At 48.2% G+C, this 11767-nt stretch overlaps 34 non-coding genes and 14 pseudogenes across 34 annotated transcripts; all 48 read right to left on the bottom strand.

Annotated features, from left to right (window-relative positions):
- Nucleotides 1–78: 78 nt before the first annotated feature.
- Nucleotides 79–197, bottom strand: LOC135722894 (5S ribosomal RNA). Its single transcript, XR_010522618.1, has one exon. It is a non-coding gene; the product is annotated as a 5S ribosomal RNA (ribosomal RNA).
- Nucleotides 198–322: 125 nt separating this feature from the next.
- Nucleotides 323–441, bottom strand: LOC135722893 (5S ribosomal RNA). Its single transcript, XR_010522617.1, has one exon. It is a non-coding gene; the product is annotated as a 5S ribosomal RNA (ribosomal RNA).
- A 126-nt stretch (nt 442–567) lies between these two features.
- LOC135722892 (5S ribosomal RNA) lies at nt 568–686 on the bottom strand. Its single transcript, XR_010522616.1, has one exon. It is a non-coding gene; the product is annotated as a 5S ribosomal RNA (ribosomal RNA).
- A 125-nt stretch (nt 687–811) lies between these two features.
- Nucleotides 812–930, bottom strand: LOC135723833 (5S ribosomal RNA). The gene has a single exon (XR_010523518.1). It is a non-coding gene; the product is annotated as a 5S ribosomal RNA (ribosomal RNA).
- Nucleotides 931–1055: 125 nt separating this feature from the next.
- Nucleotides 1056–1174, bottom strand: LOC135725437 (5S ribosomal RNA; annotated as a pseudogene).
- Nucleotides 1175–1294: 120 nt separating this feature from the next.
- LOC135724923 (5S ribosomal RNA) lies at nt 1295–1413 on the bottom strand. The gene has a single exon (XR_010524578.1). It is a non-coding gene; the product is annotated as a 5S ribosomal RNA (ribosomal RNA).
- Nucleotides 1414–1539: 126 nt separating this feature from the next.
- LOC135723820 (5S ribosomal RNA) lies at nt 1540–1658 on the bottom strand. The gene has a single exon (XR_010523505.1). It is a non-coding gene; the product is annotated as a 5S ribosomal RNA (ribosomal RNA).
- Nucleotides 1659–1783: 125 nt separating this feature from the next.
- Nucleotides 1784–1902, bottom strand: LOC135722891 (5S ribosomal RNA). The gene has a single exon (XR_010522615.1). It is a non-coding gene; the product is annotated as a 5S ribosomal RNA (ribosomal RNA).
- Nucleotides 1903–2027: 125 nt separating this feature from the next.
- LOC135724157 (5S ribosomal RNA) lies at nt 2028–2146 on the bottom strand. Its single transcript, XR_010523830.1, has one exon. It is a non-coding gene; the product is annotated as a 5S ribosomal RNA (ribosomal RNA).
- A 126-nt stretch (nt 2147–2272) lies between these two features.
- On the bottom strand, nt 2273–2391 carry LOC135722890 (5S ribosomal RNA). Its single transcript, XR_010522614.1, has one exon. It is a non-coding gene; the product is annotated as a 5S ribosomal RNA (ribosomal RNA).
- A 125-nt stretch (nt 2392–2516) lies between these two features.
- On the bottom strand, nt 2517–2635 carry LOC135722888 (5S ribosomal RNA). Its single transcript, XR_010522612.1, has one exon. It is a non-coding gene; the product is annotated as a 5S ribosomal RNA (ribosomal RNA).
- A 126-nt stretch (nt 2636–2761) lies between these two features.
- On the bottom strand, nt 2762–2880 carry LOC135724406 (5S ribosomal RNA). The gene has a single exon (XR_010524073.1). It is a non-coding gene; the product is annotated as a 5S ribosomal RNA (ribosomal RNA).
- Nucleotides 2881–3004: 124 nt separating this feature from the next.
- On the bottom strand, nt 3005–3123 carry LOC135726648 (5S ribosomal RNA; annotated as a pseudogene).
- Nucleotides 3124–3243: 120 nt separating this feature from the next.
- Nucleotides 3244–3362, bottom strand: LOC135726141 (5S ribosomal RNA; annotated as a pseudogene).
- A 126-nt stretch (nt 3363–3488) lies between these two features.
- Nucleotides 3489–3607, bottom strand: LOC135723704 (5S ribosomal RNA). Its single transcript, XR_010523394.1, has one exon. It is a non-coding gene; the product is annotated as a 5S ribosomal RNA (ribosomal RNA).
- Nucleotides 3608–3732: 125 nt separating this feature from the next.
- Nucleotides 3733–3851, bottom strand: LOC135725136 (5S ribosomal RNA). Its single transcript, XR_010524784.1, has one exon. It is a non-coding gene; the product is annotated as a 5S ribosomal RNA (ribosomal RNA).
- Nucleotides 3852–3976: 125 nt separating this feature from the next.
- Nucleotides 3977–4095, bottom strand: LOC135725578 (5S ribosomal RNA; annotated as a pseudogene).
- Nucleotides 4096–4221: 126 nt separating this feature from the next.
- LOC135722887 (5S ribosomal RNA) lies at nt 4222–4340 on the bottom strand. The gene has a single exon (XR_010522611.1). It is a non-coding gene; the product is annotated as a 5S ribosomal RNA (ribosomal RNA).
- A 125-nt stretch (nt 4341–4465) lies between these two features.
- LOC135724261 (5S ribosomal RNA) lies at nt 4466–4584 on the bottom strand. Its single transcript, XR_010523930.1, has one exon. It is a non-coding gene; the product is annotated as a 5S ribosomal RNA (ribosomal RNA).
- Nucleotides 4585–4710: 126 nt separating this feature from the next.
- On the bottom strand, nt 4711–4829 carry LOC135722886 (5S ribosomal RNA). Its single transcript, XR_010522610.1, has one exon. It is a non-coding gene; the product is annotated as a 5S ribosomal RNA (ribosomal RNA).
- A 125-nt stretch (nt 4830–4954) lies between these two features.
- LOC135722885 (5S ribosomal RNA) lies at nt 4955–5073 on the bottom strand. Its single transcript, XR_010522609.1, has one exon. It is a non-coding gene; the product is annotated as a 5S ribosomal RNA (ribosomal RNA).
- Nucleotides 5074–5199: 126 nt separating this feature from the next.
- LOC135722884 (5S ribosomal RNA) lies at nt 5200–5318 on the bottom strand. The gene has a single exon (XR_010522608.1). It is a non-coding gene; the product is annotated as a 5S ribosomal RNA (ribosomal RNA).
- Nucleotides 5319–5443: 125 nt separating this feature from the next.
- LOC135726262 (5S ribosomal RNA) lies at nt 5444–5562 on the bottom strand (annotated as a pseudogene).
- Nucleotides 5563–5682: 120 nt separating this feature from the next.
- On the bottom strand, nt 5683–5801 carry LOC135724921 (5S ribosomal RNA). Its single transcript, XR_010524577.1, has one exon. It is a non-coding gene; the product is annotated as a 5S ribosomal RNA (ribosomal RNA).
- Nucleotides 5802–5927: 126 nt separating this feature from the next.
- On the bottom strand, nt 5928–6046 carry LOC135722881 (5S ribosomal RNA). Its single transcript, XR_010522606.1, has one exon. It is a non-coding gene; the product is annotated as a 5S ribosomal RNA (ribosomal RNA).
- Nucleotides 6047–6171: 125 nt separating this feature from the next.
- LOC135726646 (5S ribosomal RNA) lies at nt 6172–6290 on the bottom strand (annotated as a pseudogene).
- A 120-nt stretch (nt 6291–6410) lies between these two features.
- On the bottom strand, nt 6411–6529 carry LOC135724920 (5S ribosomal RNA). Its single transcript, XR_010524576.1, has one exon. It is a non-coding gene; the product is annotated as a 5S ribosomal RNA (ribosomal RNA).
- A 127-nt stretch (nt 6530–6656) lies between these two features.
- On the bottom strand, nt 6657–6775 carry LOC135722880 (5S ribosomal RNA). The gene has a single exon (XR_010522605.1). It is a non-coding gene; the product is annotated as a 5S ribosomal RNA (ribosomal RNA).
- A 125-nt stretch (nt 6776–6900) lies between these two features.
- On the bottom strand, nt 6901–7019 carry LOC135722879 (5S ribosomal RNA). The gene has a single exon (XR_010522604.1). It is a non-coding gene; the product is annotated as a 5S ribosomal RNA (ribosomal RNA).
- Nucleotides 7020–7144: 125 nt separating this feature from the next.
- LOC135724156 (5S ribosomal RNA) lies at nt 7145–7263 on the bottom strand. Its single transcript, XR_010523829.1, has one exon. It is a non-coding gene; the product is annotated as a 5S ribosomal RNA (ribosomal RNA).
- A 126-nt stretch (nt 7264–7389) lies between these two features.
- Nucleotides 7390–7508, bottom strand: LOC135722878 (5S ribosomal RNA). The gene has a single exon (XR_010522603.1). It is a non-coding gene; the product is annotated as a 5S ribosomal RNA (ribosomal RNA).
- Nucleotides 7509–7633: 125 nt separating this feature from the next.
- LOC135723590 (5S ribosomal RNA) lies at nt 7634–7752 on the bottom strand. Its single transcript, XR_010523287.1, has one exon. It is a non-coding gene; the product is annotated as a 5S ribosomal RNA (ribosomal RNA).
- Nucleotides 7753–7877: 125 nt separating this feature from the next.
- Nucleotides 7878–7996, bottom strand: LOC135722877 (5S ribosomal RNA). Its single transcript, XR_010522602.1, has one exon. It is a non-coding gene; the product is annotated as a 5S ribosomal RNA (ribosomal RNA).
- Nucleotides 7997–8121: 125 nt separating this feature from the next.
- On the bottom strand, nt 8122–8240 carry LOC135726645 (5S ribosomal RNA; annotated as a pseudogene).
- A 120-nt stretch (nt 8241–8360) lies between these two features.
- Nucleotides 8361–8479, bottom strand: LOC135724919 (5S ribosomal RNA). Its single transcript, XR_010524575.1, has one exon. It is a non-coding gene; the product is annotated as a 5S ribosomal RNA (ribosomal RNA).
- Nucleotides 8480–8604: 125 nt separating this feature from the next.
- Nucleotides 8605–8723, bottom strand: LOC135725860 (5S ribosomal RNA; annotated as a pseudogene).
- A 125-nt stretch (nt 8724–8848) lies between these two features.
- Nucleotides 8849–8967, bottom strand: LOC135726644 (5S ribosomal RNA; annotated as a pseudogene).
- Nucleotides 8968–9087: 120 nt separating this feature from the next.
- LOC135726815 (5S ribosomal RNA) lies at nt 9088–9206 on the bottom strand (annotated as a pseudogene).
- Nucleotides 9207–9333: 127 nt separating this feature from the next.
- On the bottom strand, nt 9334–9452 carry LOC135722876 (5S ribosomal RNA). The gene has a single exon (XR_010522601.1). It is a non-coding gene; the product is annotated as a 5S ribosomal RNA (ribosomal RNA).
- A 127-nt stretch (nt 9453–9579) lies between these two features.
- Nucleotides 9580–9698, bottom strand: LOC135722875 (5S ribosomal RNA). The gene has a single exon (XR_010522600.1). It is a non-coding gene; the product is annotated as a 5S ribosomal RNA (ribosomal RNA).
- A 125-nt stretch (nt 9699–9823) lies between these two features.
- Nucleotides 9824–9942, bottom strand: LOC135722874 (5S ribosomal RNA). Its single transcript, XR_010522599.1, has one exon. It is a non-coding gene; the product is annotated as a 5S ribosomal RNA (ribosomal RNA).
- Nucleotides 9943–10067: 125 nt separating this feature from the next.
- Nucleotides 10068–10186, bottom strand: LOC135725622 (5S ribosomal RNA; annotated as a pseudogene).
- A 126-nt stretch (nt 10187–10312) lies between these two features.
- LOC135722873 (5S ribosomal RNA) lies at nt 10313–10431 on the bottom strand. The gene has a single exon (XR_010522598.1). It is a non-coding gene; the product is annotated as a 5S ribosomal RNA (ribosomal RNA).
- Nucleotides 10432–10556: 125 nt separating this feature from the next.
- On the bottom strand, nt 10557–10675 carry LOC135726642 (5S ribosomal RNA; annotated as a pseudogene).
- Nucleotides 10676–10795: 120 nt separating this feature from the next.
- On the bottom strand, nt 10796–10914 carry LOC135725940 (5S ribosomal RNA; annotated as a pseudogene).
- A 126-nt stretch (nt 10915–11040) lies between these two features.
- On the bottom strand, nt 11041–11159 carry LOC135722872 (5S ribosomal RNA). Its single transcript, XR_010522597.1, has one exon. It is a non-coding gene; the product is annotated as a 5S ribosomal RNA (ribosomal RNA).
- Nucleotides 11160–11284: 125 nt separating this feature from the next.
- LOC135725135 (5S ribosomal RNA) lies at nt 11285–11403 on the bottom strand. Its single transcript, XR_010524783.1, has one exon. It is a non-coding gene; the product is annotated as a 5S ribosomal RNA (ribosomal RNA).
- Nucleotides 11404–11528: 125 nt separating this feature from the next.
- Nucleotides 11529–11647, bottom strand: LOC135726732 (5S ribosomal RNA; annotated as a pseudogene).
- Between the last annotated feature and the right edge of the window lie 120 nt (nt 11648–11767).

Below are 11767 nucleotides of genomic sequence, written 5' to 3'. Positions count from 1 at the left end.
CCATGACATCAGTGAACGCTTACAGAAAGGTCGCATTCATGGGAAAAAATGACATAAAAAAATAATTAATTAATTAAATGCTTACAGCACCTGGTATTCCCAGGCGGTCTCCCATCCAAGTACTAACCAGGCCCGACCCTGCTTGGCTTCCGAGATCAGACGAGAGCGGGCGTGCTCAGGGTGGTGTGGCCGTAAGCGAGTGCTGACTCGCTTCGATAGACACTTCAAGACTTATGTGGCAATGCCATGACATCAGTGAACGCTTACAGAAAGGTCGCATTCATGGGAAAAAATGACATAAAAAAATAATTAATTAATTAAATGCTTACAGCACCTGGTATTCCCAGGCGGTCTCCCATCCAAGTACTAACCAGGCCCGACCCTGCTTGGCTTCCGAGATCAGACGAGAGCGGGCGTGCTCAGGGTGGTGTGGCCGTAAGCGAGTGCTGACTCGATTCGAGAGACACTTCAAGGCTAATGTGGCAACGCAATGACATCGGTAAATGGTTACAGAAAGGACGCATTCATGGGAAAAAATGACATAAAAAAAATTATTAATCAATTAAATGCTTACAGCACCTGGTATTCCCAGGCGGTCTCCCATCCAAGTACTAACCAGGCCCGACCCTGCTTGGCTTCCGAGATCAGACGAGAGCGGGCGTGCTCAGGGTGGTGTGGCCGTAAGCGAGTGCAGACTTGATTCGAGAGACACTTCAAAACTAATGTGGCAACGCCATGCCATGGGAGAACGCTTACAGAAAGGACGCATTCATGGGAAAATATGACATAAATAAATATTTAATTAATTAAATGCTTACAGCACCTGGTATTCCCAGGCGGTCTCCCATCCAAGTACTAACCAGACCCGACCCTGCTTGGCTTCCGAGATCAGACGAGAGCGGGCGTGCTCAGGGTGGTGTGGCCGTAAGCGAGTGCCGACTCGAATCGACAGACACTTCAAGACTTATGTGGCAACGCCATGACATCAGTGAACGCTTACAGAAAGAACGCATTCATGGGAAAAAATGACATAAATAAATATTTAATTAATTAAATGCTTACAGCACCTGGTATTCCCAGGCAATCTCCCATCCAAGTACTAACCAGGCCCGACCCTGCTTGGCTTCCGAGATCAGACGAGAGCGGGCGTGCTCAGGGTGGTGTGGCCGTAAGCGAGTGCGGACTTGATTCGAGAGACACTTCAAAACTAATGTGGCAACGGCATGCCATGGGAGAACGCTTACAGAAAGGACGCATTCATGGGAAAAATGACATAAAAAATTAATTAATTAAATTCTTACAGCACCAGGTATTCCCAGGCGGTCTCCCATCCAAGTACTAACCAGGCCCGACCCTGCTTGGCTTCCGAGATCAGACGAGAGCGGGCGTGCTCAGGGTGGTGTGGCCGTAAACGAGTGCTGACTCGATTCGAGAGACACTTCAAGGCTAATGTGGCAACGCAATGACATCGGTAAATGGTTACAGAAAGGACGCATTCATGGGAAAAAATGACATAAAAAAAATAATTAATTAATTAAATGCTTACAGCACCTGGTATTCCCAGGCGGTCTCCCATCCAAGTACTAACCAGGCCCAACCCTGCTTGGCTTCCGAGATCAGACGAGAGCGGGCGTGCTCAGGGTGGTGTGGCCGTAAGCGAGTGCTGACTCGATTCGAGAGACACTTCAAGGCTAATGTGGCAACGCAATGACATCGGTAAATGGTTACAGAAAGGACGCATTCATGGGAAAATATGACATAAATAAATATTTAATTAATTAAATGCTTACAGCACCTGGTATTCCCAGGCGGTCTCCCATCCAAGTACTAACCAGGCCCGACCCTGCTTGGCTTCCGAGATCAGACGAGAGCGGGCGTGCTCAGGGTGGTGTGGCCGTAAGCGAGTGCTGACTCGCTTCGATAGACACTTCAAGACTTATGTGGCAACGCCATGACATCGGTGAACACTTACAGAAAGATCGCATTCATGGGAAAAAATGACATAAAAAAATAATTAATTAATTAAATGCTTACAGCACCTGGTATTCCCAGGCGGTCTCCCATCCAAGTACTAACCAGGCCCGACCCTGCTTGGCTTACGAGATCAGACGAGAACGGGCGTGCTCAGGGTGGTGTGGCCGTAAGCGAGTGCTGACTCGATTCGAGAGACACTTCAAGGCTAATGTGGCAACGCAATGACATCGGTAAATGGTTACAGAAAGGACGCATTCATGGGAAAAAATGACATAAAAAAAATAATTAATTAATTAAATGCTTACAGCACCTGGTATTCCCAGGCGGTCTCCCATCCAAGTACTAACCAGGCCCGACCCTGCTTGGCTTCCGAGATCAGACGAGAGCGGGCGTGCTCAGGGTGGTGTGGCCGTAAGCGAGTGCTGACTCGCTTCGATAGACACTTCAAGACTTATGTGGCAACGCCATGACATCAGTGAACGCTTACAGAAAGGTCGCATTCATGGGAAAAAATTACATAAAAAAATAATTAATTAATTAAATGCTTACAGCACCTGGTATTCCCAGGCGGTCTCCCATCCAAGTACTAACCAGGCCCGACCCTGCTTGGCTTCCGAGATCAGACGAGAGCGGGCGTGCTCAGGGTGGTGTGGCCGTAAGCGAGTGCTGACTCGATTCGAGAGACACTTCAAGGCTAATGTGGCAACGCAATGACATCGGTAAATGGTTACAGAAAGGACGCATTCATGGGAAAAAATGACATAAAAAAAATTATTAATTAATTAAATGCTTACAGCACCTGGTATTCCCAGGCGGTCTCCCATCCAAGTACTAACCAGGCCCGAACCTGCTTGGCTTCCGAGATCAGACGAGAGCGGGCGTGCTCAGGGTGGTGTGGCCGTAAGCGAGTGCAGACTTGATTCGAGAGACACTTCAAAACTAATGTGGCAACGCCATGCCATGGGAGAACGCTTACAGAAAGGAAGCATTCATGGGAAAAAATGACATAAAAAATAATTAATTAATTAAATGCTTAGAGCACCTGGTATTCCCAGGCGGTCTCCCATCCAAGTACTAACCAGGCCCGACCCTGCTTGGCTTACGAGATCAGACGAGAGCGGGCGTGCTCAGGGTGGCGTGGCCGTAAGCGAGTGCTGACTTGATTCGAGAGACACTTCAAAACTAATGTGGCAACGCCATGCCATGGGAGAACGCTTACAGAAAGGACGCATTCATGGGAAAAATGACATAAATAATTAATTAATTTAATTCTTACAGCACCAGGTATTCCCAGGCGGTCTCCCATCCAAGTACTAACCAGGCACGACCCTGCTTGGCTTCCGAGATCAGACGAGAGCGGGCGTGCTCAGGGTGGTGTGGCCGTAAACGAGTGCTGACTCGATTCGAGAGACACTTCAAGGCTAATGTGGCAACGCAATGACATCGGTAAATGGTTACAGAAAGGACGCATTCATGGGAAAAAATGACATAAAAAAAATAATTAATTAATTAAATGCTTACAGCACCTGGTATTCCCAGGCGGTCTCCCATCCAAGTACTAACCAGGCCCAACCCTGCTTGGCTTCCGAGATCAGACGAGAGCGGGCGTGCTCAGGGTGGTGTGGCCGTAAGCGAGTGCTGACTCGATTCGAGAGACACTTCAAGGCTAATGTGGCAACGCAATGACATCGGTAAATGGTTACAGAAAGGACGCATTCATGGGAAAATATGACATAAATAAATATTTAATTAATTAAATGCTTACAGCACCTGGTATTCCCAGGCGGTCTCCCATCCAAGTACTAACCAGGCCCGACCCTGCTTGGCTTCCGACATCAGACGAGAGCGGGCGTGCTCAGGGTGGTGTGGCCGTAAGCGAGTGCTGACTCGCTTCGATAGACACTTCAAGACTTATGTGGCAACGCCATGACATCGGTGAACGCTTACAGAAAGATCGCATTCATGGGAAAAAATGACATAAAAAAATAATTAATTAATTAAATGCTTACAGCACCTGGTATTCCCAGGCGGTCTCCCATCCAAGTACTAAACAGGCCCGACCCTGCTTGGCTTACGAGATCAGACGAGAACGGGCGTGCTCAGGGTGGTGTGGCCGTAAGCGAGTGCTGACTCGATTCGAGAGACACTTCAAGGCTAATGTGGCAACGCAATGACATCGGTAAATGGTTACAGAAAGGACGCATTCATGGGAAAAAATGACATAAAAAAAATAATTAATTAATTAAATGCTTACAGCACCTGGTATTCCCAGGCGGTCTCCCATCCAAGTACTAACCAGGCCCGACCCTGCTTGGCTTCCGAGATCAGACGAGAGCGGGCGTGCTCAGGGTGGTGTGGCCGTAAGCGAGTGCTGACTCGCTTCGATAGACACTTCAAGACTTATGTGGCAACGCCATGACATCATTGAACGCTTACAGAAAGATCGCATTCATGGGAAAAAATGACATAAAAAAATAATTAATTAATTAAATGCTTACAGCACCTGGTATTCCCAGGCGGTCTCCCATCCAAGTACTAACCAGGCCCGACCCTGCTTGGCTTCCGAGATCAGACAAGAGCGGGCGTGCTCAGGGTGGTGTGGCCGTAAGCGAGTGCTGACTCGATTCGAGAGACACTTCAAGGCTAATGTGGCAACGCAATGACATCGGTAAATGGTTACAGAAAGGACGCATTCATGGGAAAAAATGACATAAAAAAAATTATTAATTAATTAAATGCTTACAGCACCTGGTATTCCCAGGCGGTCTCCCATCCAAGTACTAACCAGGCCCGACCCTGCTTGGCTTCCGAGATCAGACGAGAGCGGGCGTGCTCAGGGTGGTGTGGCCGTAAGCGAGTGCAGACTTGATTCGAGAGACACTTCAAAACTAATGTGGCAACGCCATGCCATGGGAGAACGCTTACAGAAAGGACGCATTCATGGGAAAATATGACATAAATAAATATTTAATTAATTAAATGCTTACAGCACCTGGTATTCCCAGGCGGTCTCCCATCCAAGTACTAACCAGGCCCGACCCTGCTTGGCTTCCGAGATCAGACGAGAGCGGGCGTGCTCAGGGTGGTGTGGCCGTAAGCGAGTGCTGACTCGATTCGAGAGACACTTCAAGGCTAATGTGGCAACGCAATGACATCGGTAAATGGTTACAGAAAGGACGCATTCATGGGAAAAAATGACATAAAAAAAATTATTAATTAATTAAATGCTTACAGCACCTGGTATTCCCAGGCGGTCTCCCATCCAAGTACTAACCAGGCCCGACCCTGCTTGGCTTCCGAGATCAGACGAGAGCGGGCGTGCTCAGGGTGGTGTGGCCGTAAGCGAGTGCCGACTCGAATCGACAGACACTTCAAGACTTATGTGGCAACGCCATGACATCAGTGAACGCTTACAGAAAGAACGCATTCATGGGAAAAAATGACATAAATAAATATTTAATTAATTAAATGCTTACAGCACCTGGTATTCCCAGGCAATCTCCCATCCAAGTACTAACCAGGCACGACCCTGCTTGGCTTCCGAGATCAGACGAGAGCGGGCGTGCTCAGGGTGGTGTGGCCGTAAGCGAGTGCGGACTTGATTCGAGAGACACTTCAAAACGAATGTGGCAACGGCATGCCATGGGAGAACGCTTACAGAAAGGACGCATTCATGGGAAAAATGACATAAAAAATTAATTAATTAAATTCTTACAGCACCAGGTATTCCCAGGCGGTCTCCCATCCAAGTACTAACCAGGCCCGACCCTGCTTGGCTTCCGAGATCAGACGAGAGCGGGCGTGCTCAGGGTGGTGTGGCCGTAAACGAGTGCTGACTCGATTCGAGAGACACTTCAAGGCTAATGTGGCAACGCAATGACATCGGTAAATGGTTACAGAAAGGACGCATTCATGGGAAAAAATGACATAAAAAAAATAATTAATTAATTAAATGCTTACAGCACCTGGTATTCCCAGGCGGTCTCCCATCCAAGTACTAACCAGGCCCGACCCTGCTTGGCTTCCGAGATCAGACGAGAGCGGGCGTGCTCAGGGTGGTGTGGCCGTAAGCGAGTGCTGACTCGCTTCGATAGACACTTCAAGACTTATGTGGCAACGCCATGACATCAGTGAACGCTTACAGAAAGATCGCATTCATGGGAAAAAATGACATAAAAAAATAATTAATTAATTAAATGCTTAGAGCACCTGGTATTCCCAGGCGGTCTCCCATCCAAGTACTAACCAGGCCCGACCCTGCTTGGCTTACGAGATCAGACGAGAGCGGGCGTGCTCAGGGTGGCGTGGCCGTAAGCGAGTGCTGACTTGATTCGAGAGACACTTCAAAACTAATGTGGCAACGCCATGCCATGGGAGAACGCTTACAGAAAGGACGCATTCATGGGAAAAATGACATAAATAATTAATTAATTTAATTCTTACAGCACCAGGTATTCCCAGGCGGTCTCCCATCCAAGTACTAACCAGGCCCGACCCTGCTTGGCTTCCGAGATCAGACGAGAGCGGGCGTGCTCAGGGTGGTGTGGCCGTAAACGAGTGCTGACTCGATTCGAGAGACACTTCAAGGCTAATGTGGCAACGCAATGACATCGGTAAATGGTTACAGAAAGGACGCATTCATGGGAAAAAATGACATAAAAAAAAATAATTAATTAATTAAATGCTTACAGCACCTGGTATTCCCAGGCGGTCTCCCATCCAAGTACTAACCAGGCCCGACCCTGCTTGGCTTCCGAGATCAGACGAGAGCGGGCGTGCTCAGGGTGGTGTGGCCGTAAGCGAGTGCTGACTCGATTCAAGAGACACTTCAAGGCTAATGTGGCAACGCAATGACATCGGTAAATGGTTACAGAAAGGACGCATTCATGGGAAAATATGACATAAATAAATATTTAATTAATTAAATGCTTACAGCACCTGGTATTCCCAGGCGGTCTCCCATCCAAGTACTAACCAGGCCCGACCCTGCTTGGCTTCCGAGATCAGACGAGAGCGGGCGTGCTCAGGGTGGTGTGGCCGTAAGCGAGTGCTGACTCGCTTCGATAGACACTTCAAGACTTATGTGGCAACGCCATGACATCGGTGAACGCTTACAGAAAGATCGCATTCATGGGAAAAAATGACATAAAAAAATAATTAATTAATTAAATGCTTACAGCACCTGGTATTCCCAGGCGGTCTCCCATCCAAGTACTAACCAGGCCCGACCCTGCTTGGCTTACGAGATCAGACGAGAACGGGCGTGCTCAGGGTGGTGTGGCCGTAAGCGAGTGCTGACTCGATTCGAGAGACACTTCAAGGCTAATGTGGCAACGCAATGACATCGGTAAATGGTTACAGAAAGGACGCATTCATGGGAAAAAATGACATAAAAAAAATAATTAATTAATTAAATGCTTACAGCACCTGGTATTCCCAGGCGGTCTCCCATCCAAGTACTAACCAGGCCCGACCCTGCTTGGCTTCCGAGATCAGACGAGAGCGGGCGTGCTCAGGGTGGTGTGGCCGTAAGCGAGTGCTGACTCGCTTCGATAGACACTTCAAGACTTATGTGGCAACGCCATGACATCAGTGAACGCTTACAGAAAGGTCGCATTCATGGGAAAAAATGACATAAAAAAATAATTAATTAATTAAATACTTACAGCACCTGGTATTCCCAGGCGGTCTCCCATCCAAGTACTAACCAGGCCCGACCCTGCTTGGCTTCCGAGATCAGACGAGAGCGGGCGTGCTCAGGGTGGTGTGGCCGTAAGCGAGTGCTGACTCGATTCGAGAGACACTTCAAGGCTAATGTGGCAACGCAATGACATCGGTAAATGGTTACAGAAAGGACGCATTCATGGGAAAAAATGACATAAAAAAATTATTAATTAATTAAATGCTTACAGCACCTGGTATTCCCAGGCGGTCTCCCATCCAAGTACTAACCAGGCCCGACCCTGCTTGGCTTCCGAGATCAGACGAGAGCGGGCGTGCTCAGGGTGGTGTGGCCGTAAGCGAGTGCAGACTTGATTCGAGAGACACTTCAAAACTAATGTGGCAACGCCATGCCATGGGAGAACGCTTACAGAAAGGACGCATTCATGGGAAAAAATGACATAAAAAAATAATTAATTAATTAAATGCTTAGAGCACCTGGTATTCCCAGGCGGTCTCCCATCCAAGTACTAACCAGGCCCGACCCTGCTTGGCTTACGAGATCAGACGAGAGCGGGCGTGCTCAGGGTGGCGTGGCCGTAAGCGAGTGCTGACTTGATTCGAGAGACACTTCAAAACTAATGTGGCAACGCCATGCCATGGGAGAACGCTTACAGAAAGGACGCATTCATGGGAAAAATGACATAAATAATTAATTAATTTAATTCTTACAGCACCAGGTATTCCCAGGCGGTCTCCCATCCAAGTACTAACCAGGCCCGACCCTGCTTGGCTTCCGAGATCAGACGAGAGCGGGCGTGCTCAGGGTGGTGTGGCCGTAAACGAGTGCTGACTCGATTCGAGAGACACTTCAAGGCTAATGTGGCAACGCAATGACATCGGTAAATGGTTACAGAAAGGACGCATTCATGGGAAAATATGACATAAATAAATATTTAATTAATTAAATGCTAACAGCACCTGGTATTCCCAGGCGGTCTCCCATCCAAGTACTAACCAGGCCCGACCCTGCTTGGCTTCCGACATCAGACGAGAGCGGGCGTGCTCAGGGTGGTGTGGCCGTAAGCGAGTGCTGACTCGCTTCGATAGACACTTCAAGACTTATGTGGCAACGCCATGACATCAGTGAACGCTTACAGAAAGATCGCATTCATGGGAAAAAATGACATAAAAAAATAATTAATTAATTAAATGCTTAGAGCACCTGGTATTCCCAGGCGGTCTCCCATCCAAGTACTAACCAGGCCCGACCCTGCTTGGCTTACGAGATCAGACGAGAGCGGGCGTGCTCAGGGTGGCGTGGCCGTAAGCGAGTGCTGACTTGATTCGAGAGACACTTCAAAACTAATGTGGCAACGCCATGCCATGGGAGAACGCTTACAGAAAGGACGCATTCATGGGAAAAATGACATAAATAATTAATTAATTTAATTCTTACAGCACCAGGTATTCCCAGGCGGTCTCCCATCCAAGTACTAACCAGGCCCGACCCTCCTCGGCTTCCGAGATCAGACGAGAGCGGGCGTGCTCAGGGTGGTGTGGCCGTAAACGAGTGCTGACTCGATTCGAGAGACACTTCAAGGCTAATGTGGCAACGCAATGACATCGGTAAATGGTTACAGAAAGGACGCATTCATGGGAAAAAATGACATAAAAAAAAATAATTAATTAATTAAATGCTTACAGCACCTGGTATTCCCAGGCGGTCTCCCATCCAAGTACTAACCAGGCCCGACCCTGCTTGGCTTCCGAGATCAGACGAGAGCGGGCGTGCTCAGGGTGGTGTGGCCGTAAGCGAGTGCTGACTCGATTCGAGAGACACTTCAAGGCTAATGTGGCAACGCAATGACATCGGTAAATGGTTACAGAAAGAACGCATTCATGGGAAAAAATGACATAAAAAAAAATAATTAATTAATTAAATGCTTACAGCACCTGGTATTCCCAGGCGGTCTCCCATCCAAGTACTAACCAGGCCCGACCCTGCTTGGCTTCCGAGATCAGACGAGAGCGGGCGTGCTCAGGGTGGTGTGGCCGTAAGCGAGTGCTGACTCGATTCGAGAGACACTTCAAGGCTAATGTGGCAACGCAATGACATCGGTAAATGGTTACAGAAAGGACGCATTCATGGGAAAATATGACATAAATAAATATTTAATTAATTAAATGCTTACAGCACCTGGTATTCCCAGGCGGTCTCCCATCCAAGTACTAACCAGGCCCGACCCTGCTTGGCTTCCGAGATCAGACGAGAGCGGGCGTGCTCAGGGTGGTGTGGCCGTAAGCGAGTGCTGACTCGCTTCGATAGACACTTCAAGACTTATGTGGCAACGCCATGACATCAGTGAACGCTTACAGAAAGGTCGCATTCATGGGAAAAAATGACATAAAAAAATAATTAATTAATTAAATGCTTACAGCAGCTGGTATTCCCAGGCGGTCTCCCATCCAAGTACTAACCAGGCCCGACCCTGCTTGGCTTCCGAGATCAGACGAGAGCGGGCGTGCTCAGGGTGGTGTGGCCGTAAGCGAGTGCTGACTCGATTCGAGAGACACTTCAAGGCTAATGTGGCAACGCAATGACATCGGTAAATGGTTACAGAAAGGACGCATTCATGGGAAAAAATGACATAAAAAAATTTATTAATTAATTAAATGCTTACAGCACCTGGTATTCCCAGGCGGTCTCCCATCCAAGTACTAACCAGGCCCGACCCTGCTTGGCTTCCGAGATCAGACGAGAGCGGGCGTGCTCAGGGTGGTGTGGCCGTAAGCGAGTGCAGACTTGATTCGAGAGACACTTCAAAACTAATGTGGCAACGCCATGCCATGGGAGAACGCTTACAGAAAGGACGCATTCATGGGAAAAAATGACATAAAAAAATAATTAATTAATTAAATGCTTAGAGCACCTGGTATTCCCAGGCGGTCTCCCATCCAAGTACTAACCAGGCCCGACCCTGCTTGGCTTACGAGATCAGACGAGAGCGGGCGTGCTCAGGGTGGCGTGGCCGTAAGCGAGTGCTGACTTGATTCGAGAGACACTTCAAAACTAATGTGGCAACGCCATGCCATGGGAGAACGCTTACAGAAAGGACGCATTCATGGGAAAAATGACATAAATAATTAATTAATTTAATTCTTACAGCACCAGGTATTCCCAGGCGGTCTCCCATCCAAGTACTAACCAGGACCGACCCTGCTTGGCTTCCGAGATCAGACGAGAGCGGGCGTGCTCAGGGTGGTGTGGCCGTAAACGAGTGCTGACTCGATTCGAGAGACACTTCAAGGCTAATGTGGCAACGCAATGACATCGGTAAATGGTTACAGAAAGGACGCATTCATGGGAAAAAATGACATAAAAAAAATAATTAATTAATTAAATGCTTACAGCACCTGGTATTCCCAGGCGGTCTCCCATCCAAGTACTAACCAGGCCCGACCCTGCTTGGCTTCCGAGATCAGACGAGAGCGGGCGTGCTCAGGGTGGTGTGGCCGTAAGCGAGTGCTGACTCGATTCGAGAGACACTTCAAGGCTAATGTGGCAACGCAATGACATCGGTAAATGGTTACAGAAAGGACGCATTCATGGGAAAATATGACATAAATAAATATTTAATTAATTAAATGCTTACAGCACCTGGTATTCCCAGGCGGTCTCCCATCCAAGTACTAACCAGGCCCGACCCTGCTTGGCTTCCGACATCAGACGAGAGCGGGCGTGCTCAGGGTGGTGTGGCCGTAAGCGAGTGCTGACTCGCTTCGATAGACACTTCAAGACTTATGTGGCAACGCCATGACATCAGTGAACGCTTACAGAAAGATCGCATTCATGGGAAAAAATGACATAAAAAAATAATTAATTAATTAAATGCTTAGAGCACCAGGTATTCCCAGGCGGTCTCCCATCCAAGTACTAACCAGGCCCGACCCTGCTTGGCTTACGAGATCAGACGAGAGCGGGCGTGCTCAGGGTGGCGTGGCCGTAAGCGAGTGCTGACTTGGTTCGAGAGACACTTCAAAACTAATGTGGCAACGCCATGCCATGGGAGAACGCTTACAGAAAGGACGCATTCATGGGAAAAATGACATAAACAATTAATTAATTTAA

The sequence above is a fragment of the Paramisgurnus dabryanus genome, chromosome 9 (assembly GCF_030506205.2).
Source record: "Paramisgurnus dabryanus chromosome 9, PD_genome_1.1, whole genome shotgun sequence".
In the NCBI taxonomy this organism is placed as follows: Eukaryota; Metazoa; Chordata; class Actinopteri; order Cypriniformes; family Cobitidae; genus Paramisgurnus; species Paramisgurnus dabryanus.
This window is presented reverse-complemented; position numbering and strand designations above follow the sequence as displayed.